This window comes from Polypterus senegalus, chromosome 18, assembly GCF_016835505.1.
Source record: "Polypterus senegalus isolate Bchr_013 chromosome 18, ASM1683550v1, whole genome shotgun sequence".
In the NCBI taxonomy this organism is placed as follows: domain Eukaryota; kingdom Metazoa; phylum Chordata; class Cladistia; order Polypteriformes; family Polypteridae; genus Polypterus; species Polypterus senegalus.
Genome location: NC_053171.1, coordinates 29,489,919 through 29,515,884, shown reverse-complemented (window position 1 = coordinate 29,515,884; position 25,966 = coordinate 29,489,919). Strand labels below are relative to the sequence as shown.

Genomic DNA, 25,966 nt, shown 5'->3' with positions numbered 1-25,966 from the left:
TCACGCGCTTTGTTTTTGGAGGAACGGTTGTAACAACTTTGCCGTTTTGATCCTGCCTATGAATGGTAAGCCTGTCAATAACGCACTAGTTGTTCAATGCATTATGATTAGGGTTGTAGTTCCTTCGCTTTAGAGTAGTAATCCACCAAACGGAAGTCGTTTTGGGCATAACGTGTGTACAGGTACAGTGGCTTTCTTAAATTGGAGGCTGGCACGGAGTGAGGTTTAAGGCGTGTTTAACTGCAGACATGAGCTACTGCCTAATGTTTCAAAACACGTGTGTGTAAAAATGATCATACTAATGCAAACATTAAACTCAATAAGGTAATGTATTGTAATGTGTCGGCGTGCATTTCTTCAGTGAGGCTGCAATGCGCATTTTAAATATGATGCAGACCACAGGGACGTTTCTAAAATGTAATTGTATTAGAGTCTTTTGCCCCCCTTATGGGTATCTAGGTTGAAACGAAGAATCGTGCCCCCATACTTCTTGGGTTTTGAAATAAATTAAAAACGACAAAAAGATAAAGGGCTTTGTACTATACAGTGGTGTGAAAAACTATTTGCCCCCTTCCTGATTTCTTATTCTTTTGCATGTTTGTCACATAAGATGTTTCTGCTCATCAAACACATTTAACCATTAATCAAATATAACACAAGTAAACACAAAATGCAGTTTTTAAATGATGGTTTTTATTATTTAGGGAGAAAAAAAAATCCAAACCTACATGGCCCTGTGTGAAAAAGTAATTGCCCCCTTGTTAAAAAATAACCTAACTGTGGTGTATCACACCTGAGTTCAATTTCCGTAGCCACCCCCAGGCCTGATTACTGCCACACCTGTTTCAATCAAGAAATCACTTACATAGGAGCTGCCTGACACAGAGAAGTAGACCAAAAGCACCTCAAAAACTAGACATCATGCCAAGATCCAAAGAAATTCAGGAACAAATGAGAACAGAAGTAATTGAGATCTATCAGTCTGCTAAAGGTTATAAAGCCATTTCTAAAGCTTTGGGACTCCAGCGAACCACAGTGAGAGCCATTAGCCACAAATGGCAAAAACATAGAACAGTGGTGAACCTTCCCAGGAGTGGCGGCCGACCAAAATTACCCCAAGAGCGCAGAGACGACTCATCCGAGAGGTCACAAAAGACCCCAGCACAACGTCTAAAGAACTGCAGGCCTCACTTGCCTCAATTAAGGTCAGTGTTCACGACTCCACCATAAGAAAGAGACTGGGCCCAAACAGCCTGCATGGCAGATTTCCAAGACGAAACCACTGTTAAGCAAAAGAACATTAGAGCTCGTCTCAATTTTGCTAAGAAACATCTCAATGATTGCCAAGACTTTTGGGAAAATACCTTGTGGACTGATGAGACAAAAGTTGAACTTTTGGAAGGCAAATGTCCGTTACATCTGGCGTAAAAGGAACACAGCATTTCAGAAAAGAACATCATACCAACAGTAAAATATGGTGGTGGTAGTGTGATGGTCTGGGGTTGTTTTGCTGCTCAGGACCTGGAAGGCTTGCTGTGATAGATGGAACCATGAATTCTACTGTCTACCAAAAAATCCTGAAGGAGAATGTCCGGCCATCTGTTCGTCAAACTCAAGCTGAAGCGATCTTGGGTGCTGCAACAGGAGAATGACCCAAAACACACCAGCAAATCCACCTCTGAATGGCTGAAGAAAAACAAAATGAAAACTTTGGAGTGGCCTAGTCAAAGTCCTGACCTGAATCCAATTGAGATGCTATGGCATGACCTTAAAAAGGCAGTTCATGCTAGAAAACCCTCAAATAAAGCTGAATTACAGCAATTCTGCAAAGATGAGTGGGCCAAAATTCCTCCAGAGCTGTAAAAGACTCATTGCAAGTTATCGCAAACGCTTGATTGCAGTTATTGCTGCTAAGGGTGGCCCAACCAGTTATTAGGTTCAGGGGGCAATTACTTTTTCACACAGGGCCATGTAGGTTTGGATTTTTTTTCTCCCTAAATAATAAAAACCATCATTTAAAAACTGCATTTTGTGTTTACTTGTGTTATATGTGACTAATGGTTAAATGTGTTTGATGATCAGAAACATTTTGTGTGACAAACATGAAAAAGAATAAGAAATCAGGAAGGGGGCAAATAGTTTTTCACACCACTGTATATCCGGCGCATAAGCATCTACCTCCCCATTTGACTCCATCTAATGTTTATCCATTGTGATTCTGTTTTAAAGGACTGCATTTACCATTATTTTAATTAACCACAGCCTAATATGCTGTTCATTTTTAGAGCAATTCTTCTTTTTTTTTCAGGCGTTGCAGAGGTTTTTGGGGATTACGATGATGCAGCCACTCACACCAGGACTTTTACTTGAATCCTCACTGGATTACCTTCTGTGTGAAATCCCTCTGAGACTTTACGGTTTTAGAATAGTCAAGTCAAATTTATATATTTACTTTTAAAACAAGTAAAAGTTAACCAAAGTGCTGAGCAATAATAAAATAATCAACAACAGATAAGAAAAAGGAGTAGTAATAATAATACATTAGAATAAAAGGATAAAAAAGGTAATAACACACCTAAGAGCAATGCCTGACAGTTAACAGCCATAAAAAAACTTACAGTTGGAGTCTGGGTTGTCCAAGATAGTTTTTCTGTTTAATATAATTAAATGTAGTTTTTCTCAGTGCTCGTCACTGTTCTCAGGTAAAATTAAATATTTTTGCTCTACATATTCTACATTTCCTCTAATATCCAAAAGACATTGTGTACTTTGCCCAAAGTGGTGACGGATGAACTGTGAGGTATTGACTTGGAGTCTGTAAAGTCTACCTGTGCAAATGATTTGGCGTTTCTGCATTAATAAGAGATCCCTGTAATTGAACAATATTGAACAATACCCTGGTCTCTGTTGGAGCCTACATGAATGCCATTCTTCTAGGATAAGTTTTCAGAAGCTTGTTACTCAGAGTTAGGAGTAAAAAAGGAATTTATGCGTCATGTTTTTTTAAATCAGGATTTGCAATGGGATTCTAAGTCATCTACTAATTGCCTGGATTAGCTGCCATAGCTCATATTCCTGGAGATCAAGTGTCTTAGTCTGAGGTAATGACTAAAAGGCACAAATTAACTGTAAATACACATGCATGGAGAGAGTGCATAAACTCCACGTTAAACTGATATATCCACCAAACTGCTAGAAGTCCAAAAAAACATAATAAACACATGGCGTTCATCTTTTTTACCCCGGTATCTTTGTAGCACAGGTGCCCAACACCAATCCTGGACTATCACAGTGGCTACAGGTTTTTATTCTGACCATTTTAAATTTAATAAGTGACCGGTAATTAAGTTATTTTAATTGATTTGCTGTTTAATACTCAGATTCTTTAAATCAGGGTTGGGAAAAATCAGCCCTGGAGGGACTCAGTGGCTGCAGGTTTTCTTTCCCAACCCAATTGGTTCGTAAGATGTAATTTATTGTTGATGATGCACTTATTGCTCGAGTGTCATTTTTCTGCTTCATTTTTGTTCTCTTGCTTGTTAAGATTTTGAGCTCTTAATTGCAAATTTTAGTCTTAAACAGTTGTATTCATTGTTTTAAATGCTTCTGCTCCTTATTAGAAATAAGATGCAAATGACAAAGTAACCAGCAGTTCTTCATCTAGCTTGTTTCCATTTACACCTGTATGTGTTCATTGTGCAATATTTGGTTTCATAAAATACTCTGAAGGAAACTGAAGAGAAAATGAAGAACTGAAAATTACTCATCCATTTTAGGTTTCTAATCATTTGGATGATATCATTAGAAAGGACAAAAATATTTTTTTAATAATTACCTGACATTGCAAAGTTAAAAAACTAACAAGTCATGATATTACATAAGACCTGTTATAGGTAAGGATTGTTTTTTAATTAAGCATCTGGGTTGGAACAAAAACCTGAAGCTGCTGCAGTTCTCTAGGAGCGATGTTGATCACCCTTGCTTTAAAGGAACTAGTCATTCTTCAAAATGAGGCAAAAGGTGCAACAAAAAAGGAAACTTTAAGGGTCAGCTGGATGGTCGCAGAATGAAGAAGACAGGTAGGCTTTTGTACTAGACTTTTGAATTCTGCAATACATTATTAAGTACATTGTCATCTAATTAGCCGGCTTTACTGGGTTACAGAGAGTCAAGGAAGCTATTATCTAACATCTCCTAATATTTTGCTGTTTAGCATTAGCTCACTACTGTTGTGAATTTGTCAGTTGCTAAAATTTGGTTGTGTTTCTCACGATTCAGAAAGAACATTGGAGTAAGGTGTGTTACATTAGGCTAGTAATCTTAATTGGCAGGAGCTTATTAAATGACATTTGTGCTAAAATGAAATAAATTAAAAGATAATGATGAAATGAATAATCACATAAAATGCCATGATATATATGAATGAGTCATTAAATTTGAAAGACTAACAATATATATTAAAGAAAGACTGATTGATAGATGATAAAACCCACAAGAAAAAGAACTTCTGAAATAAGTGGTGCTGGCATTAAATACAGTACATTATGCTGCTATGTGTTGTTTGAGCAAATCCTACTGTGAAACAAGCAACCTTTAAAAATACGGCCATTTTGAAATAATACCTCCAAAAGTGAAATTAAAAGTATATCAGTAAGTACATTATTGAAAAAGAATAAAATTATGAGCATTTCATGAAAACGTGTCAGTTTTTATTTATTCATGCATTTTTAATAATTTAATAAATCTGCTATATATAATGTTACAGTTTCTCAGAAGTTAATGGTTCATTTATAAATATAATGTCAGTTTTTATCTATCTATCTATCTATCTATCTATCTATCTATCTATCTATCTATCTATCTATCTATCTATCTATCTATTATATAGTGCCTATCTATCTATCTATCTATCTATCTATCTATCTATCTATCTATCTATCTATCTATCTATCTATCTCACCCTGTAAGGCTTTGATATTCTTCTAGTGTGCCTAAGGCAGTGTGCAACAAATTAATTTAAGAAAATGTGCAGAAATGGGCTTCAGCGGCCCCCAGTGGCACAGCACTGCAATAACTGAATGAATAAGAAGTAAAACAATATACAGTATAGTAAGTACAATATACATGTGCATTACTATAACACTGAACAAATCTTTATCTTCATATGTGATATAATCTGTTCTTGCACTTTGCTTTCTAGCTTGTACTGTTGTATTGTATTTCTGCGGTGGCCATGATAGATTGGCTGTCTAGCTCTGTAAAGAGGATTACTTGTGTTCTGTTTTTTGTGTTGTATTTACCCCACTTTTTGACAACCATTCCACATCCATCCTACCTGGAAGGGTGTCTCTTTCTTTGAATTGCCTTTCCCAAGATTTCTCCCTTTTTTACCCTACAAGGGTATTTTGTGGGAGGTTTTTCTTATCTTCTTAGAGAGTTAATGGGGGTTCAAAAAATGGGACCTGTTAAAGCCCATTACAGCAGTCCTTGTGTGATTTTGGGTTATACAATAAATAAATTGTTGTTGTTATAATAGGTATTTATAGAGTCATTATTGCAATGTGTGCAGTGAAATTTCTGTCTTCCTTACCTGAAAAGTCTTAGATGCCATATCTGTTCACGTTTATAGAATATGGTGGTGCGGAAGGAGAGAATAACAGGTCATGAAAGTGGTTGCTGCTTTACATCACCTGCAAATAGCTGCTAGGTTAGCTTTAAAATATCCTAAATAAACAAAATGACTAAAGTATAATAACAATTTTAAGTCTCACATTATTTTGTTATTTACGTATCATTGAATAAAAGTATACATCTACCAATATGTGTAATGCAATATCAATCTGTAAAATTCTTTACACATACCTGGTCTTCATGGTATCATTTTGAGTGGAACTCCTGGCTTCCAGGAGCAGCTTTTGCAGAGCCACAGTACCGTGATATCAGTGCAGATTTCACATGACTTCAGTGTAGTTTTAGGGCAGAAGTTTGTATACACAGGACTGGACTTTTATACACATTGACAGAAAGCAAACTTTGAACATCCTAACCACACCAACTCTTAACAATAACATACAACAGAAAGTTGCCATCCTAAAACTGTGACGATATTATACATTACATTAACCTCTAGCCTTGCGTTCCATCCTGAAACTGCCATCCTAGAACTGTATTAATGTCATGATACTGCTTCTCTGAAGATATATGATATTGCAGCCTTCAAGAGTGTGCTCCCTGTTTATGCCATAATACGCATAAAGGGTGAAGGGATCAGGTTTGCTAACAGGTAAAGGTATAAACTCTGTACATTTAACTAACACATCTATATGATAAAATAACAAAAATAATACTATATATTATTTATATAGCATCTTTCCCATGCCCAAAGTGCTTCACAAATATTCAAAGGAATACAACAGGAATAAAGGTAAAGATTACATGAATAACACAGAATACAAACTAGGAATTAAACAGTAAACACCAAATAATATATAAATACATGAAACACAAAGTTCTGAATTATATTAATAAACATTAATCAGATAAAAAAAAGAAAACCAAGAACAACTAACACAATCTGTGTATGCTTGCATGTACAAATGTAAATGTTGATATTACAGTACAATTTTTAATTTGTACTCAGGACATGCTGGTGGAATTCTATCTCCTCATTGGTTTTGGTATTCCCCAGGAAGAGCTGGAATCTGTAACAAGAGACTGGGAAGTCTGTGCTGACCTGCTTGGCTTGCTGCTCCAATTCTATGAGGAAAAGAGATTTCAGAAAATGAGATGAGAGGTGAGATGATTTCAGCTACTATATTTTAACTTTCTTTCACAGCCTCGAGGACACCTGACCTTTCAAAGAAAAGCAGAATTAAATAAGCTTATTCCTCTTGTGTGGTTCACATATTTGTCAAGGATTAAATGATCAACTATCCTTTTAATCTCTTCCTTTATCTTCTCTAATAGCTGCTCTTCGGCCCTCACTCTTATTCTTTCCTTTCATCTCCCCAGCTTTGTTCCATCATTTTCCTGCTGTATATGTAAAGTGTTTGTTCTCCTTTTCAGATGCACACCTGGTGACGCCTACACAGCTGAAACATTTTGTCTCTAACCTTCTTTTCTATTTTTTTTCAGCACTGGAATTCCCTTTCATTTTATAAATGCACATTGATATATTCCTTCACTAACTCCATATTTTAATTTACCTTTCTATATGTGGATATTTAGAACATTGCTTTGATCCTATAGTTAATTGTTTTGTTGCATTGTTCTTACATTTTTGCTTTGAAATGCTTGATATTAGCCACTATATCACATTCAAAATGGTAATTTATAATGTATCAAAGGTCTGAAAGTGATATTAAACATCCATCTGCCCAACAACAAAATAAACATTTTATTTCATGAAAAGGATTAAGTCTTGTTATTTATCTATGTTTATCTGTGACTCACAACTACTTATTTTAGCCTGTCCAATCCATCCATCCATTTTCCAACCCGATGAATCCGAACACAGGGTCACGGGGGTCTGCTGGAGTCCAATCCAAGACTTTTAAATATTTTATACTTATTAATGTTGGTTTTGTGTGACATGCTGGCACAGTGGTAGAGCTGCTTCCTCACAGCAAAAGACTTGGATTCACATCATGGGTCCTCCCAGCATGGAGTTTGCATGTTCTTCCCATGTCCCGTGTCTGTGTGGGTTCACTTCAGATGCTACAGCTTCCTCCCACAGTCGAAAGGCATGTAATTTAGTTGGATTGGTGACTCTGAACTGGCCCTAATGTGTGTGAGTGCATTGACCCTGCACCCTGCACTGGTCTGACTGCTTGGGATTGAGCAGACTTGGGAAATAGAATGGTATGGTAAGCTGTTTTTCATTGTTGTATACTGTATAGCCTAACCCATCCCTGCTTTCTTCGTAGACACTGCTTTTGCCCCCATGGAGTTATTTAGTGCTTGTGACTGTTTCCTGTTATGAAGTTAATTCCTGTTTGTTTGTAGTCAAGCAATAGAATCACACCAGTCACATCTGAGATTCTGTAAAAATACTAGGATCATAACCACAAGTAAAGTTCTTGCTGTTTGTTTTGTCAGGTTGTGACCAATGCTCTGAAGATCCCAGGCAAGAGAATTGCTTTCTAGAGGAAACAAATGCAAATTTCCCTCTAGTACTCCAGCTTTGGTCCAAGAGGATTAATTGTGAATTAAAATCCTTTGTCAGAGTACCCAGCTGAATCAGTGGGTGTGCGATTTAATTACGCAGTCAAAGTTACACCATATCGTGGAGATTTGTTTACCATGTATCAGACTGAAATTCTTAGTACAACATTGTGAATAGACTGACAGCCTTTTGAAAGTGTTTATTTTAAAATCTGTTGGTTTTTTTTTTTTTTAAGAATGCTTTACATACATGCTGTTAGAAATGTATCTTTTGGTGTTATCATTTAATCAAGAAAGGGAACCTGCTTTTGTAAAATGTGGTATGAAACCAGTCACGTGTCTGAGTAGGCATCAGGAATAACAATTTCAAAATGTACATGTGACATTCAAGTGTGTTCAAAATGTTTTTAGTTACTCTGCCAAAGAGTCAGCTATCACATTTTTGTTTATTACATGTTTTTGTAACAGTGAGTCTTATTCAAAAATAACCATGATAATTATCAACCTTTCCAGCAGTTTTCAGTAGTAGTCCTCATTTACATAATCTTAGTGAGTCAAAGGTACAGAATTGGAGGTAGTCAGCAGCATGTTCCCAATAAGCCAGATGCATAATGCAACATACCAAGCGACTCCAAATAATCTGAGACTCGCTCTGATAAAATCAGACAGATTTGATTGTGTCTTTAGTTGTACAGGATGGGCTTCTTGCAGATGGGAGCTGTCAACTCAATGCGCAGAATTTCCATCCATCCATCCATTTTCTAACCCGCTGAATCCAAATACAGGGTCACGGGGGTCTGCTGGAGCCAATCCCAGCCAACACAGGGCACAAGGCAGGAACCAATCCAGGGCAGGGTGCCAACCCACCGCAGTGTGCAGAATTTCAATCCATGTAATGCAGCAACAAGGAATAAGGACAATGGGCTTTTTGGACTTTTCAAACAGAAGAGATGTCTCATGTTTTATGTACCATGACAGAATGGAAAATAGAAAAAAAAGGTCCATGACTGTGCTTGATGAACTTGTCGTACCTGTTATCCCTTGTACTGCACAGGTTCTAGCAGTGGAGCATGTTATTGACTGTCATAGAAAAAGGCAAGCACGACTGTGCTGGAAGTTGAGGACACAGTCAATAAAGATGACAAGGCAAGTGATTTTTGGTTGTGCATATTGACATGATCTGGAAACAAGATCAGTACCTGTAGTTGGAAAGTCTGACATAGCCAACAACAAAAGTGACGAAATGTGACATCTGCCTTAGTATGCTCCATCAAATACGTGGTTTTTAATCACATTTTGCATGGTCATGTTTTTAAAAACATAGCCCAAAAAGGCTGGTGGTTCAACAGCGTTCATAAACAGTAGATTTAAATTCAAGTGATGTAAAAATGTAATTGATTTATGTATAGTTGTTAGTTGTTGGCTATGGAGGGTCTGTTACTAAGTGTACTGTATTCAGTGCCAGGTATAGCTTTTTTGCTTCCCTAGGCAAAAGTGAAAATGTCACAACCAAACCATAGAGTCTTGAGGGATACTGCCATATTATATACTGTAAGAACTGGAGACCAGAGGCGTGGAAAGGTTTGGGGCAGCCACCCGTTTAATGCGGTTTCCCGGCTGCAAAAGTCTTTGAGGCATTTTTAAACAGTTGTTTACACAACAGAGTCCAAAACAGAACTGCCTGCCTAAGCAAAGGCAGTGAGCTTTATAGCCCAGAGGGCAGAAATGATGTCGCCCTCTGGGCCGGAACTGGAAGTGACATCATCCTTGGGGCCGGAACCGGAAGTGATGTGTCCTTCCTGGAAATGGCGGCTCCTGGTGGGATTTCCCGGGTAAGACCTGCAGAGAACTCAGAAAGAGCGTCAGCACCCCCTGGGCAGATGTATAAACAGTATTGTCTAAGCCCTTCAGCTGCTTCCCATGCACACGTGTGTGACAAGACTCCCCCCTCAGCCCAGACCCGTCGGGTCGGGCGACCTGCACCGAGAGGTCGTGGGCCCGGGAGAGGGCATCGGCGCTGGCATGAAGGGACCCCTGTCGATGAAGCAGCGATATTTGTACTGCTGCAGGTCAAGAAACCACCTCGTGACCCGTGGATTCGACTCCCTGTGAAGGGCCATCCACTTCAGAGGCGCATGATCCGTCACCAGAGTGAACACGCCACCCAAGAGGTAGTACCGCAGCCGAGTTAACACCCATTTGATCGCCAGAGCCTCTTTCTCCACCGCCGCGTACCTGGTCTCCCGTCCAACAGTTTCCGCTCAGGTACATAACGGGTGTTCAACACCGCCGACGCTTTGGCTCAACACGGCTCCCAAGCCTGTGTCCGGCGTCCGCCTGGAGGACAAAAGGGAGAGAGAAGTTAGGGGAGATTAAGATAGGTGCTGAAGTCAGAGCCCTTTTTAAGTCACTGAATGCAGCCCCCGCTTTATCAGACCATACCACCGTATTAGGAGCTCTTTTCTTTGTCAAGTCGGTCAAGGCGCCGCTCTCGAGAAACGAGGCACAAACCCGGCGGTAGTACCCGGCCAAACCGAGAAAGGATTGGACTTGCCGCTTGGTTTGCGGACGGGCCAGGCCATTATGGCTTGCAACTTGGAACACTGTGGCCTCACAGTACCCCGCCCACTAGGTAGCCCAAATATTTGGCTTCTCTCAACCAAGAAACATTTCTTGGGGTTGATGCGGAGCCCGGCCTCTCCCAATGTCCGTAATACTGCTGTGACCTGCTGTATGTGCTCCTTCCAGGTGCTGGAATAGATGACAACGCCATCCAGATAGGCAGCACAGAACGAGTTATGGGGCCGGAGCACTTTGTCCACCAGACGCTGAAAAGTCGCAGGCCGTGTAACCGAATGGAAGGACACGATACTGCCAGTGTCCGCTAGGAGTGCTAAACGCGTTTTTCCTTCGGACTCCGTTAAAGGAACCTGCCAGTACCCCTTTGTCATGTCAAGTGTAGTCAAGAATTTGGCTGGTCCCAGTCTCGAGGAGGTCGCCCACGCGAGGCAAGGGATAAGCATCAAATCGGAAACTTGGTTGAGCCGACGGAAGTCATTGCAAAACCTCCAACTGCCGTCAGGCTTAGCAATCAAGACGATGGGACTGGACCAGGGACTACTACTTTCCTCGATCACTCCTAGTGCCAGCATTCGCTTGATTTCCAGTTCCACTTCTACTTTCTTTGCCTCCGGGAGTCTGTAGGGTCGCCACGGACGATCACCCCGGTCAGTCAATATGTCGTGCGCAATCAGAGAGGTCCGACCTGGCTGTTCACTTACCACCTCTGGGACCGAGCGGATAGCTGCTTTGAGCTCCTGTCTCTGTCTGGGAGATAGCTGTTCGCCAAATTAAGGGAACTTACTTCCGAGAGAGAGCAGGGCTGTCCGGAGGAGGGATCGGGACCTCTCCTTCCACGGTTTCAGCAGGTTTACATGATATATTCGCTCAGCTGGTCGGCGATTGGGCTGTTTCACCAAATAGTCGACCAATCCCTTCCTCTCCTTAATTTCAGAGGGGCCTAGCCAATGTGCGAGCAGTTTAGAGTGTGAAGTAGGAACCAATACCATGACGCGATCCCCCGGTTGGAACTCCCGGAGAGTCGCCACGGTCATACAGGCGGCCTGTGCTGATTGTGCCTCCTCGATATGACTTTTTAGAATGGTCTTATTGCATCAAATCTATCGCGCAATTGGGCGATATACTCCAAAATATTAGTGGAGGGCTGTGCCTCCCCTTCCCAGCCCTCTTTAAAATATCTAATAAGCCCCGGGCTGTCTTCCGTATAGTAATTCAAAGGGAGAGAACCCGTAGAGGCTTGAGGAACTTCCCGTAGGCAAAGAGGACAAGGGGAGGAGTTGGTCCCAATTCCTCCCATCCTTGCTGACTACCTTACGTAGCATTTGCTTGAGAGTTTGGTTAAATCTCTCCACTAGCCCATCGGTTTGAGGATGATACACCGAGGTTTTTAAATGCTTTATTTTCAGTAACTTGGCAGTCTCCTTGAACGTTTCCGAGGTGAAAGGCGTTCCTTGGTCCGTCAGGACTTCTCTAGGAATGCCCACCCGTGAAAAGACTCCTACTAGTTCCGTGCAATATTTTTAGTGGTAGCCGGCGCAATGGAACGGCTTCAGGGAATCGGGTTGCATAATCCACGAGGACGAGTATATATTTATATCCTCGGCTGAGGGCTCTAGGGTCCTACTATATCCACCCCAATCCTGTCAAAGGAACGCCAATAAGGGGAAGGGGAATCAGAGGAGCACGGTCCTTCCTAGGAATTTGCCGCAGTTGACACTCCGGACAGGAAATGCAAAAGCGGCGAACCTCCTCATTAATCCCCGGCCAAAAAAAACGGAGCTTAATGCGCTCTAATGTTTTATCGGAGCCGAGATGGCCTCCAAGAAGGTGAGAGTGTGCTAACTCGCAAACCTGCCGCCGTAGGTCCGCTGGACTAGCAACAACTTCGGACCTTCCCTCATGTTCAGCAACCCGATACAATAATTCATTATCATGACAAAGTGAGGTCCCTGTGGCATGGGCAAATGCGCGCGTTGGCGTTAACGAGAACCACTGCATTCTTTATGTGCTTCAGAGAGTCGCCATTCCACTGTTCTCTCTTGAAAGAAGCCGAGTCGCTCTAAACTGAAAGTGCAACTCAGAGAGCGGGTCGGTCTGACCTCAAGGGGCGGAGAATCCTCCTCGCTGCCGGGGCGCTAGTGGATGACGTAGTAGCCCGCGACGGTCCGGGAGTGTCTTCGTCACTCTCTTGGCCTACCGCCCCACTCCCTGTCGGCTGATTACACGGTGTGGAAGCAGCTTGAGATGAATCTTTATCATCTATAACGAGGCCAAAAGCTTTTCGGGGAATGCTTTCTAAACTACCGCGGTTACTGTCAGACCAGTCCCGCCCGAGGATTACGGAAACGGAGGATCCGGGTGTACCGCACGTAAGCTGCGAAGGGTTCCTCCGAGACATACATAACACCGGGCGGTATTGTATGAGCGGATATCTCCGTGTATACATTTTAGACTGGTCTTTTCTTAATCCATTGTTGCGGTAGAACAAAACGGCGAGCAACGACAGACACGCTACTGCCGGAATCAAACAGCGCTGTTATCATATGTCCATTAATAAGAAGCTCTCCGTATGTTTATCCGCCAGGGATTGCTAAGGGCACACAAACAACCCCGCCATTGTCCCCTACGGTCCGCCTTGTTCCTCGACAGGTCGCAAGCCAGACGGCCCGCGACTTCGAACAGGCTCTGGATTGCGTGGAAGGGACTGCTTTGTAGGACATAACTCCCGGTAGTCCACAGAGCGGCTGTTCTGCCTCCCGGTTTCACAGCCGCCTCTGGGTTGCAAGAGCTGTAGCAGCTCGTCCATAGAATGGAATTCGCCCCAGGCCGGCTGGGCAAATTCCTGGGGTATCGCTGTAGCAGCAAAAACAGGCCACTTGCTGCACTATTTGCAAGGAGGTCAAATCAAATGGCCGTAGCCACTCACCCACCTGTTGCCAGAGAGCCATAGCCTGCTCTGACAGCCCTTTAGCTGGGTTAAACTCCCAGTCTATTATATTCTTCACCTGCCGGCCTGGGGACAGCCCATCGTTAACAGGGACCTTGGTCCCGATGGATGGGCCTCGGCTTTCCTACCCAGAAGAGCATACTGAGCCACTCGTGTGTTTTCCCCAGAAGCCAGCCCACGCCTGTGGGTCCCCTCTACCTTCTCCACGAGATGGGTTGGTAGCCCCGGTTATGCTCGTGGAGCAGAGCATGCACGCGCCCTTCCTGACCCTCCGCGCACTCCCTGCCCCAAACTCGCCCCGTACTCACCCACCTGGTTCCTTGAAAGTTCGTGTCCCGGGTTCTTCGGGGACACCATCCTGCCGACTGCGCCACTGTAAGAACTGGATGGAAACCAGAGGCGTGGAAAGGTTTGGGGCAGCCACCCGTTTAATGCGGTTTCCCGGCTGCAAAAGTCTTTGAGGCATTTTTAAACAGTTGTTTACACAACAGAGTCCAAAACAGAACTGCCTGCCTAAGCAAAGGCAGTGAGCTTTATAGCCCAGAGGGCGGAAATGATGTCGTCCTCTGGGCCGGAACTGGAAGTGACATCATCCTTGGGGCCGGAACCGGAAGTGACCTCATTCTTGGGGCCGGAACCGGAAGTGATGTGTCCTTCCTGGAAATGGCGGCTCCTGGTGGGATTTCCGGTAAGACCTGCAGAGAACTCAGAAAGAGCGCCAGTACCCGCCCCTGGGCAGATGTATAAACAGTATTGTCTAAGCCCTTCAGCTGCTTCCCATGCACACGTGTGTGACAATACATATTATTGCAGATCACATAAGTAGGGTCTTGGGGCCTTGGAGCTTCATGCAAGTTGTACATGGATGTCCGATCAAGATGGCACTGTCTGCTATTGTTATAGCTAACAATATGCCACCCCTTGAAATCTTGGGAACCCTAGTTGACCACCAAGTTCAACTATATGGTAGAGCTGGCCCTGTGGATAGTTCAGATGCATTAAGCATAACATTATTAAAAGAAGTACCTGATTGAGAGTTAAATTTTTTGATAAAGTCTCAAAGGTTTTTACTGGTTTGGACCATGTGGCAGAGCAGGTCTGGATCTTTGCTGATGAATTACAATCCTAGAAAAATATTGAATCATTATAATATTACAGTGTGCAGATAATTCAGCCATCTGTTTTTTATTGCAATGTAAATACTAAGTACATATTTGTGCACTCTGTGTTTATGGATTTAATTTTACATAATTTCTTTCCTTTTGCTTTCATTTCTAGATCAGTGACATTTGCTGAAGCAGCAGGAGGATGGAGGTGATATATAAAACGGCCTGCACACACACTCCTACCATGATATTTGACTAACTTCTATTGGGGATCCATTCTGAAATCAAGATTGTCTGTCAAACGAGTAAAAGAAGAAAATATACAAAATACAAAGTGACCCCCTCAAGGTAAACTGTAACATCAAACAACCTGTAAAGTCTCACAGAATGTTTCTCTGTTTTAAGATAGAGAAATCAATCAATTTATTATTACTTTTCAATAGGAGATTTTGAAGTTTCCTGAATTGTTGCAGTGTGGTCTATTCAAGGTATCTCAATGAAAAATGAAGTGCCTTAACAAATTTTCTTGAAAATTAACCATGCCAAACTTGAACAAAATGATTCAACTGGGAGCCAAGTTGTTTTATGTGAACAGATGGACAGACAGAGAGATAGGCAGACGGACATGGTAATTGCAGTAGGTGTCATCATATAACAAATACACCTAAATAGGACAAATTCAAGCAACATTTAATTTAGCACGTTCAAAAAGCCTCCAGCTTGGTTCAATCATCTTTGCATTTAAAATGTTTCTACAAAGTATCAGTTTTACTGGTAGCTTTGAAGGAATGTATCAAAACTGTGCAGTCTGTGGATGCAAGGCACAGAGCAACTTGCATGCAAGGCAGGAAGGAATTTCTTTTCACAACTGAGGACTCCTTTATGTTTGTTTTAATTTTATTACTAGTTTGTATTTTCTACTTTCCACATTCCCCAGGTAATTACCTAAAGTTATAAGTCAGACATAAAGAATATATATAAACAGCAATTGATATCATGATTTGTGTAAATATAATCATGTAAAAATATTGTACATAATATAATATTTTATGGTTTTGGCTTTTAACTCTTAACATAGTTTTAATACTAAAAGTAATAATAACAATATCAATAATTATTACATTTGCCCAGTTGCTTTATCTGTACAACATGTTTGACAAGTTTGTACCTCATTACCAAACTGCACTCTCCACAACTACAACCTGGCAGTTTATGATATTGTTTCAAGGCTATTAATACCTAGGGGCTTGGTATTTACACAACCTGTCTACCTGTTAAACTTTTTATATCATATTAATCATTGCTGTTTCATTCAGTAATATCTGTTACAATGTTTATACAGTATAATGCCTGAAAGTATTTAAGTTGCTCTATTTAATGTTTCAGTTATTTGGGACACTCTCATTAGTTGATGTATATTTTAATGAGACTGTAGTATTTGCCATTAATATGTCTCCAAAGGTGTTTGATGATGTGCTTGCACACATCTCCTGGCTTCTCTCTTCTATGCATGGCAAACAGGTAAGTTGCCCCTCCCACATTAAAAAAAGATGTGTGGCAGTGGTGAAGCGGGGCGGGGGAGGTGTTTGGGGGGCAGGGGGCTTGGATATAACTGGGTTGGCAAGCCATATATACCATTTTTAAATTCTGAAATGTTTTGTGGACTGGAGGTGGGTTCTGCGGTAGTTCCCCCTTGAAGTCTAGCACAGTTCGATTCATTGAAGATTAATCTATAGTTCTAGTTCCTCTCTTGAAGTTTAACTTAGCTTAGCTCATTGACAATCAATGAAAGGCTCGATCTCGGTACCCTTGGAGATGAACAGCTTAAATGATTGACAATTCACGATTAACATAAATCAAACAGAAGCATTTTGCAGGGGGCAGACATGTAAATGAGGGTAGTTGGCCTCCTCCAAGACTCCTCCCCCCATTGCTTTGCCCCTGATGTATGCTGTTATAAGAACACATATATTGTTATCATACTCCCTGAGGGTATAGTCCCAGCAACAGCTTACACCTCTGTTTCTTAAAGTGTGTTACTGCTACACTTGTCCTAATACGTGAGCTAAATAACAAAATTGAATTTTGAAATTGTGAACAAATATTGAGTGACATTTTGATATTTTAATGTTGAGTAACATACAAAATATTTATTAATTGGATATTGAACATTCATATATTGTGGCCTACTTACTTGACACTGTCTTATGGAATTTCCAATGTATTATAATGTCCTTATTTCTAGAAGAAAAGGAGTACCATCTTTGGACAAAAGTAGTCATATTACTTGTTATTTACTTATTGGATTGGTAACTATTATCACTGCTTCCAGCAGCTATTACTATAATAATGCACTTTTACAATTAATGTACTTTATAAATTTGAAAATTGTTTTCCAATATGCATATATATCTAACAAGTATGGCAAAAATCTGTTGAGAAATAAGAATGGTACAGCTGATTTTTATATAATAATTTCAACATACCTTAATACCCTTTTATGTGTTTACAAATAGATCTTGACGTTTGATGCACGGACATGTTGCCACCAATCTGTATAAACTACATCAGAGCCAGAGCATCATCTATGCCTGTATATTGTATGAAACAAAGGTCAGTGTTGTAATGTGGAAGTACTTAAAGTTAAGTGAATCAGCAAGTTATTATACTGTATAGTAAGCTGCCTCGACCAAATTATATATCTTATTGTGGATAACATGTTGAGTGAATGCTGATATTACATAGTCACTGCTTAGTGTTTCAGTTCCTCCTAAATCACTTTACGACTTTACAAAACTTGATTTGCAGATATTTAAATTAGATTAGTATTAAAGTCAGTATTTAACTCAGTTAAACATAATAGGTTTCTGACCACTTTAAGTCAAAGTTATTCCACTTAGACAGAAAAGTCACCATATAATACATAGACAGAAACATAGAAACAACCATGTTGCAGTAATCTATATACAGTATATTAACAGCAGTCATATATACTATATGTATTAAATTCAGAATGATACAGTCAGAGGATATACTGTGCTTTTTTTGCTTTCATTTTTACTTCATTTTAAAAAAAAAAAACACTCTGGTAGCTGGTCTCAAAAACAAAAGCCTGACACACAGTGACATACAGGTCTGAACCAAAAGAGCAGACCTTAGCTGTACAAGCATCCTAGCCCTAAACTCTAACAGCCTTCACAGGCCCAAAATGGGGAAAATGCTTTAAAATAAATATTACAAAAAGAAGAAAGTGAAAACTGTAAAACCTCAAACCACAAAACCAGACTCATTAACTGTGAGTCAAAACCAGAAATCCAAAATCAGAGGCACAAATCACACATACAAGGACACAATGCCAATGTTGTTAATGCCTCCCCAGTTTTGACATACTGTGTACTGCTGAGGTCAGTACTCCAGTTGCCTGATTAGGTTGCCATCCTTAGGTTCCACATAGAAGAGAGGGGAGGTAACATAAAGCATTAAATATATACTTCACATAAAACACAATTGCAAAATTAGTAAACAACACAATATCAATAACATAATACTGCAGAAGCATAAAGAAAAAACAAAAATAAAAACAGAATTAACATAATATGAAAATTATTTTCACATAATAGCAAAAATATTATTTGGCCAAAAAATAAACTTGAACCAGGGAAACAACCCTGCCTGTACCATAACATCAGGTATGTCACATGTACATGAGTTATTTTAATATTTTAACAAAGAATTGAATTGGTCCAGTATGGGTTGAAAATATGAAGCAATATATTTAGAAATTAACATACAGATTATGAAGAAGATAGTAGCATGCAATTCTATGTGTGTATTTTTGCATTTAGAAAGGTTTTTGCATGTATAGAATTACAATCTTACATTTGCTTCACATTGTAAGGTGGAAAATAATAAAGTCATTTTATTACTATCTTGATTTTAGTTATTTATGCAATGTCTTAACACTTGTCACATGACTAAGTTGTTGCACTTGTGACTCTATGTATAAACAAGCCAGTGATTAATCTTTTAGGTAGTTTCTCATGGGTATAAATACTCTTGTTATTAGCGATAGTAGGCCCTAGTGTCAGGTTTTGATCTCTTTGCTCTTTAATTCTTGATCTCTGTCTTGTCCCTTTGGTTTTGGTTGCTCAGTTTCATTTTACTTTTTATTATTTTTGACCCTCACATACCATTTTGTCTTTCATGTCATCTCCTGGTAAATTTACTCACAACAATTCTTGACACATTGCTTGTCAAAACAGGTAAAAGCTGGAGAAAAGAACTACCATGTAGAAGAATCATTAGGTTTAGCAGTCAGCCATGAATGGAGCAAGTGCAGATCATGCAAGTGGGACACAAATAGAGAGCATTTATATGCAAGCTAAAAACCAATGGCCAGTGTGTCTCCTAAAAGATCCTGACATGCATTTGCTCACAGAGTTGGAGAAAGTAAAGCAGGCAGTGGAAGTATGAATATGCGCAAAATTGTGGTACAAGTCATTATCAGTCGAAGCTCATTTGTAACCCTAGGCAGGGTTGACAGACATTGACAGACAATGTCATTGACATTGACATTGCCCCACGTTGTCCATAGCAAGTAGTTTGTATTATTAGACTTCGATGACCTGGTGAAGTGGGGGGTCAGTAGCACAAATGGTGTCCCTTTATGCATATACTGCTGATTTTAAAGACTGTATGCCACGTCATGTTACAGAGCATACACCCTTCTACTTTCATATACACTGCCCAGTAGGTGACGACACCCTTTCATGATCATCATCATTAAACGACCATGTTGGGAGCAGGATTCTTCAGAAACATAAACAGCACCCCTTAGTGTTCATACTTCTACAGTGGGTTGGAGGTCACCCTTACTGTCTTTTATAAATGACAGCAACCTAGGTGGCCACCTGTGACGCCTAATGGATTGACCAGCTCTGATCCCAGTGAAAACTTTCAAAGAAAATGGTGACTCAGAAAAATTACAAGCATACTGATAAAACAGATGAGAAATGAATTGAAGAATAGAAGGTGACAAATTACAATACCAATCCAAACAAAGTAAAGAATTAATGAGTTCCTGACATTTTGCCACATAACACAGTGACGGAGAACATCACAACACTCTCAGTAATGGACCACAATAAAAGGATCCTTGCTTCATGTACCACTCCAAAACCTTTTAACTGCTCATAAGCTTTCATTGCTAAATCAGAAGTTTTTATCTTCAATTTTAAAGCGTCACAAATTGTTCTACCTGGGTAATTAATTTTTTGTGACTTCTATAACCAGTGTGCCTTTACCTTACTAAAAATTCAAATTATTTAGACTACACCATTGAGCCAACTGAACTGATTTATGAGAGTCCCAGAAGAGAAGGGTTATTGACCACATGTAAAATACAGTCATTTGGGCACAACAAATAAAGGCGTGATGCTATAACAAAACCCTGCGGGGCATCCATACGAGGAGTATGGGCTTAGAGATAGAAACGAAATCTGATAGCCAGTAACATTAGGACTGATTGTCAGTCAGTTTATTAGAAACCTGAGTGAGAACAGTTGTAGTAAAATCAGAACTCAAGTCAGCAAAGATGATCTGGACATATGGAATAGATGATTCTAGATGTTGAAGAAGAAAAATAGGGGCAGAAATGGAAAGGTTTTATTTCTCAGATGTTTTGGCTGTGCTGTCTACTTGTGGAGGTATGACAGAGGATGGCAGAGGTTTATTGCATGGCTGTTTAGTTTTGATTTAGGATAGAAGGGCATGGGGTTTGGGGCTTCAGGCCTTTTTGCATGGGTTAATAACTGGCAAAAAAGTTTGTTAAGGACACTGCACTTTGAGTTGAACTAGTCAGGTGATTAAATATAAATTATCATGTAACAGGACTCAGGAATGCAGCATCAGCCTGTAGAAACCTGCTGTATTTGGAAAGAAGACATGCTGATCACAGGCACGAGAGATGCTTGTCTGTTTACTGTGGCATGGATTTGATTTTATTTTTTATAATCTTCATGGAGGGATATGCAAACTTGCAGAGGTATGCTGATCTGTACATTGATAATCCTTAGATAGAAGAATTCTGGTTTTTCAGAGTATTATCAGATTTTACCTTGTGAAAGAAAATCTTTATATTTTACCATCTGAGCTGTGAAGACTTGAACAGTAACTACAGGAAGATAGATCAAACTGAATTCCTTAGAGTCTCAGAATAATCAGATTGTGCTTAAATTTTTATAAAACAAAGAGGATTGTTTCTCTAAAACATGCAGTGCACGGACTGTGGCATAAATATTTCCAGAATATCATAACATTTTTTGTTGCTGATTAGATTATTCTCATCTAGTGAAATAACTTAGTGAAGTTCATTTGACTGGGAGAACTTGCTAACTTCACAGTCTGGGAGTTAAACTCATGGCCCCAGTTGTCCACCTTTCACATATATTTATGCCTTATACACCCCCTTGTAAGTTTTCACATTTTATTGTTATACAAAGTTAGATCACAGTGAATTTAATTTGGGTTTTTTGAAACGGATCAACAGAAAAAATACTCTTAAATGTCAAAGTGAATTCAGATCTCTACAAAGTGGTCTAAATTAATCATAAATATAACACACAAAATATTGAAGTATTCACCTCTTTAACACAACACACCTAAATTATCACTGGTGGAGCCAGTTAGTTTTAGAAGTCCAGGAATTAGTTCAATGGAGGTCATCTATTTGGGGAGTCCATTTCTTGTAGTATAAATGTACCTTTCCTGGAGGGTCCAGCTTGTGGTTAGACAGTATGGTGGACTAATGTGCACAAAGGAGATAAAAGAACACAACAAGCAACTCCATGAAATGGGGACTGAAAAGCACAAGTCAGGGAATGGAGACAAGAAAATCTACAAGTCATTGAATATCCCTTATAATCGTTAAAAAATGGAAAAAGTAATACACAGCTGTAAATCTATCTAAAGCAGGCTGTCCATAAAAACTGAGTGATAATGCAAGAAGAAGACTAGTGGGGGAGGTCATCAAGAGACGTGATAACATTGAAGAAATTACAAGCTACAGTGGATGGGATGAGATAGACTATGCATGCAACAACTGTGCCCAGGTGCTTCACCAGTCACGGCCTTATGGCAAAGTGGCAAAGAGGGAAAATGCTTAGGACATCTCAGCGATAGTTTGAAAAAGGCACATGAGAGACTCTGAAGTCAGCTGGAAGAAGGTTCTGTGGTCTAATGAGACCAAAATTGATGTTTTTGACAATCAGACTAAATGGCACTTTATGGAAAACACCATTTCCACCTTGAAGAATGGTTTTTGAAGCCTCATGTTGTGGGAATGCTTCTCTGCACTTGGCCTTGGAAGGTTTATCAGGGTGGACAATAAAACTCCAGGGAAATACTGAAAGAGGACCTAATGCAGTTTGCAAGAAACTGGGAAACTTGGGAAAAGATTTGATTTCCAGCAAGACTGCAACCCCAAGCACAAAGCCAAAGTTGTTAATGTCCTGTAGTGGGCCATGACTTGTGTGCAATTGACCATTTTTGGCTGGACTTGACAAACCCCTCATCCTCAACATGGTAGTGACCTGTCTGCAATGTGGCCAGGTATGAGTGATTGCTTGAGAATGCCTGGCAGGCAATCCAAGCTTGGTTCCTGCCTTACAACCAGTGTTGTCAGGATAGGCCCAATGATCCATGACCCCAAACTGAATTAAGTGGGTCAGAAATGGGTGAGTAGATTTTGGTCCATCTTGTGGGTTACTTTATGTCAAGGCACTGAACAAAAAAGGATCTTTTAAACATGTATCATCATTGTCATTGCCTGGGCTCACACCCTTGCTCGCTGTATTCAATCCACAACTCAGAGAGGCATATGCTATGATGATAAAGGGGTATCTGGAGCCAGCAACCTGCTTACCATGAAGAAACCATGGCCCATGAATCATATTAAAATAATGAGGAAAATTAGGTAGGATATGCAAGCTCATTGGCAGAAGCTTGTTACAAAAAGTGCAATAGATAAGATAGATAGATAAATATTTTATTAATCCCAAGGGGAAATTCACATTAATTCACATTAATTAATTAAATTGACAGTATTCTACACAACCGACTGTGACATTACTACTGCACTCATCACACTATGAATTTATTAGCACACCGCCTTACTAGTTCATGACCATTTCTTTTGCATGCCTGCTTCAATGACTGACAATTCTTGTAAATGAAATCCCTTCTTTGATCAAAGAAAGTGAGAAGAAGGAAAAATGCATCATCAGGCACCGTGTGATCCTATAGTGGAAATGGGGAAATCACGAAATGAATGGATGCTTTTATTCCTGTCCACCTTCAGGGTCATTTAAATCTCTTTATTGCTCAGTTGATCCCACCCAACTTCACAACTTTGAGGAAACCAAGAGGAACACATGGAAGAAAACAGTTTCCCAAAAATAAACAAATCATCACTGAACCAACATGTAAGCCATCAGAGCTTGGATCAGCTGTCAACAGGATGCGGACTGGTCATGGCCTGTCTGAAACTGCGGAAGGCCTGATCTATTTATTTTGTATAGTGCACTTTACTGAGTACAACCTCACTTATGCATATTTATAACTGTAATACACAGCAGCTATTCCATAAAATGTCTGGACGCCATTTCCTGCTGTAAATCATTTATGGAGAGGGTGCTTCTCAATCACCTGCACTCATGGAGTGGTAGATGCTGAAAGTTCCTTTTCAGTTACCCCACAATGACCTTCTTTGACAGTGTAATATCATTGTAAGCAGACTTCCTTGGGTGTTTCTTTTACAAATAATAGAAGGATTCTAGAGAGAGTTCAAAATATTTCAGAATGTGTTTTGTGTGAATATTTAATAGTCAGATCTACATAATTAAAATATCTTAAAAATGTTATTTATAAAATATTAAAATATCTTTTCTAGTGTTGGTTTCTGTCCTGAAACTGGGGCTGCTGGGATAAGCTCCAGCTCCCAACAACACTAAAACTGAAATAGGCCATTTCAGGAAATGGAAGGATGAATGGGAAGTACATAAAAAAATGTGTATGGCTCAATTCATTTTCTAAAACCATGTTTTCTACTGCAGGGGTTTGAAGAGAACATGCTTTATACAGTTATGTGAAAAAGTAAGTACACCCCATGGAAATTGTTGACTTTTTCAAGATATTTGAACAGGCAAACAAGAGATCTTCATGCAACTATTTCTTCTAAAAATAATCCTTCATAACCTTCATTTTCTTTTGCTTGACATATTTTTGAGAACTCAGAGTTTATCCCGAAAGTAGTGGACAAAAGGCAAGATGCAGTTCCTATCAGACACCTTCATCCAGTCATTTTTATCAAGTAATTTAATATTTAGGCCTTTGGAATTCGAGAAGCAGCTGAAGCACTTTGAAAAAGTTTCAGTGAAACATAATAAAGATAATGGAATAATAAAGATTCTGGAAGCTGAACCAAGAACCACCAGTATACGAACATGCCTCTCAAATTACTTATTCCAGTACAGGATTATTGTGAGTTGGAGCCTATCTCAGCAGCACTGAGGACAAAGGAGGAAGCAACTCCGGGTAAGACACAACATTAGTGCACCCATATGTGTGACGGTTGTTCTCTGATTGCTTCCAGGAGCTCCTTGAATACGAAACCATCAATAGACATAAACCAAGATGAGCCGGGCAAATGAAGACACTCACAGTAAGCAAGGGTTGGTGCAAATGTGTTCAGTGCTTTTATTAAAACCAACCCAAAGTGTTCAAAAGTGCAGTACATAAAAATCTTCCATAAATAAATAATCCATAAAATCCTAATGATTAGGCCGTGAGTTAAAAAACAAATAAATATTCCATAGATAAAACCAATGTAAAACACAGTCATTGGGTCCTTAATCTTTCTCCTGTTCTTCGACTCAGCCCAGTGGCTTGCTCAGCCAGTGGAGATTCCAGTACCTACGGTCCTCCTTGTCAACTCCAGTCTGGGCTGGCTCCGTCACCTTCTGCCAGTCGGCTGTCCTCCCATCTTCTTTCTCACACTCTTGGTGTCCCTTGAATCGCTAAGGAGGACTCCACCAACATCAAACCTGCTCCTGCAATAAATCAGCAAGGGCTATCAGCCCCTAGAGTGCCAATACTTCACTCTTCCATGGGGCTACCGACCGCTCTACCCCTCTGTTTCTCTCACTCGTTCACTCAGTGGTTCTCAGGTACCGACTCTGTGCTCACTCACGATCTCCCATTGCTCTGATCTGCACCCGATTCTCATCTGATTTTTCTTCCATCTCTGCTGGGCACGCTCTCTATATACTGATTGACGTGCTCTCATTTGCATGTGAATGTGCACTCAGCCAAGCACACCAGTCATTGTGTGCACCCACACCCAGTCAGAATCTGCATGCTCTGGGACCCAATTATTTATTTAAAACTGTGTTTTGCCACGGACTTCTTATCACAGAATCCAGTCACAAAGCTAATTTGGACTTATCAATCAACTTAACCTGAGATCTTAATGATATGAAAGAAAAGTGGAGTACCTAAAGAAAAAACATACAAGAATGTACGAGGGAAACTGTGCTACAACTCTGCCTACTCTATATTATAAAATGACCTAACTTGATCAAAGCCATGGATTTGTGAAGAGACATACATGAGAGTAACAATGTGATTTTTACTCATATTAGACATTACAGCCTGCATGTCTTTGGACAATGAGAGAAAGCCCATATACTGTACACACAGAATTGAAAGTGTGCCAAATTAGAGCTTAACTGGACCGTTGGGTTCTATGAGGCAGCCACACCTCCTCCTTACAGCGTTGGAAGTGCGAAGCTTTGCTTCTTTAGTGTTTAGGCCTTTTAAAGCACTGGATTGAAATCTGTTCATTTCATTAGAAAATAATTGGTGCTCTCTTGCAGGGATGAAGTAATGCTACCCAGTATAAGTGAGCTTCAGGCTTCAGGGTTTGAGGTGAGATGTGTTGAAGCACGTATCTCACTACTCCAAAGCCTAAAGGGCTTTTTTGAGCATTGTAACCAGGACTTTTTCTGAACCTGCACCACTCATAGCCACTTCAAACCTTAAACATGTTCTTTATTATATTGGTGGTGAATGACTCTCGGGGCTTGATTTGGACCTTTGAAGAATCCTGATATTT

The 25,966-nt window shown here is 40.1% G+C and overlaps 1 protein-coding gene and 1 long non-coding RNA gene across 2 annotated transcripts in view; one reads left to right on the top strand and one right to left on the bottom strand.

Annotated features, from left to right (window-relative positions):
* The window catches only part of LOC120518331 (exocyst complex component 3-like protein 4), a 107,152-nt gene extending 101,217 nt beyond the window's left edge, over window positions 1-5,935 (bottom strand). The window contains exon 1 of the mRNA XM_039741072.1: window positions 5,863-5,935. The gene's annotated coding sequence lies outside the window, so the exon portion shown is untranslated. The remainder of the gene's footprint in view (window positions 1-5,862) is intronic.
* LOC120518332 lies at window positions 4-24,588 on the top strand. Its single transcript, XR_005631231.1, has 5 exons — window positions 4-65; window positions 6,641-6,793; window positions 14,969-15,144; window positions 17,313-17,409; window positions 23,907-24,588. It is a non-coding gene; the product is annotated as an uncharacterized LOC120518332 (long non-coding RNA).
* Window positions 24,589-25,966: the final 1,378 nt, after the last annotated feature.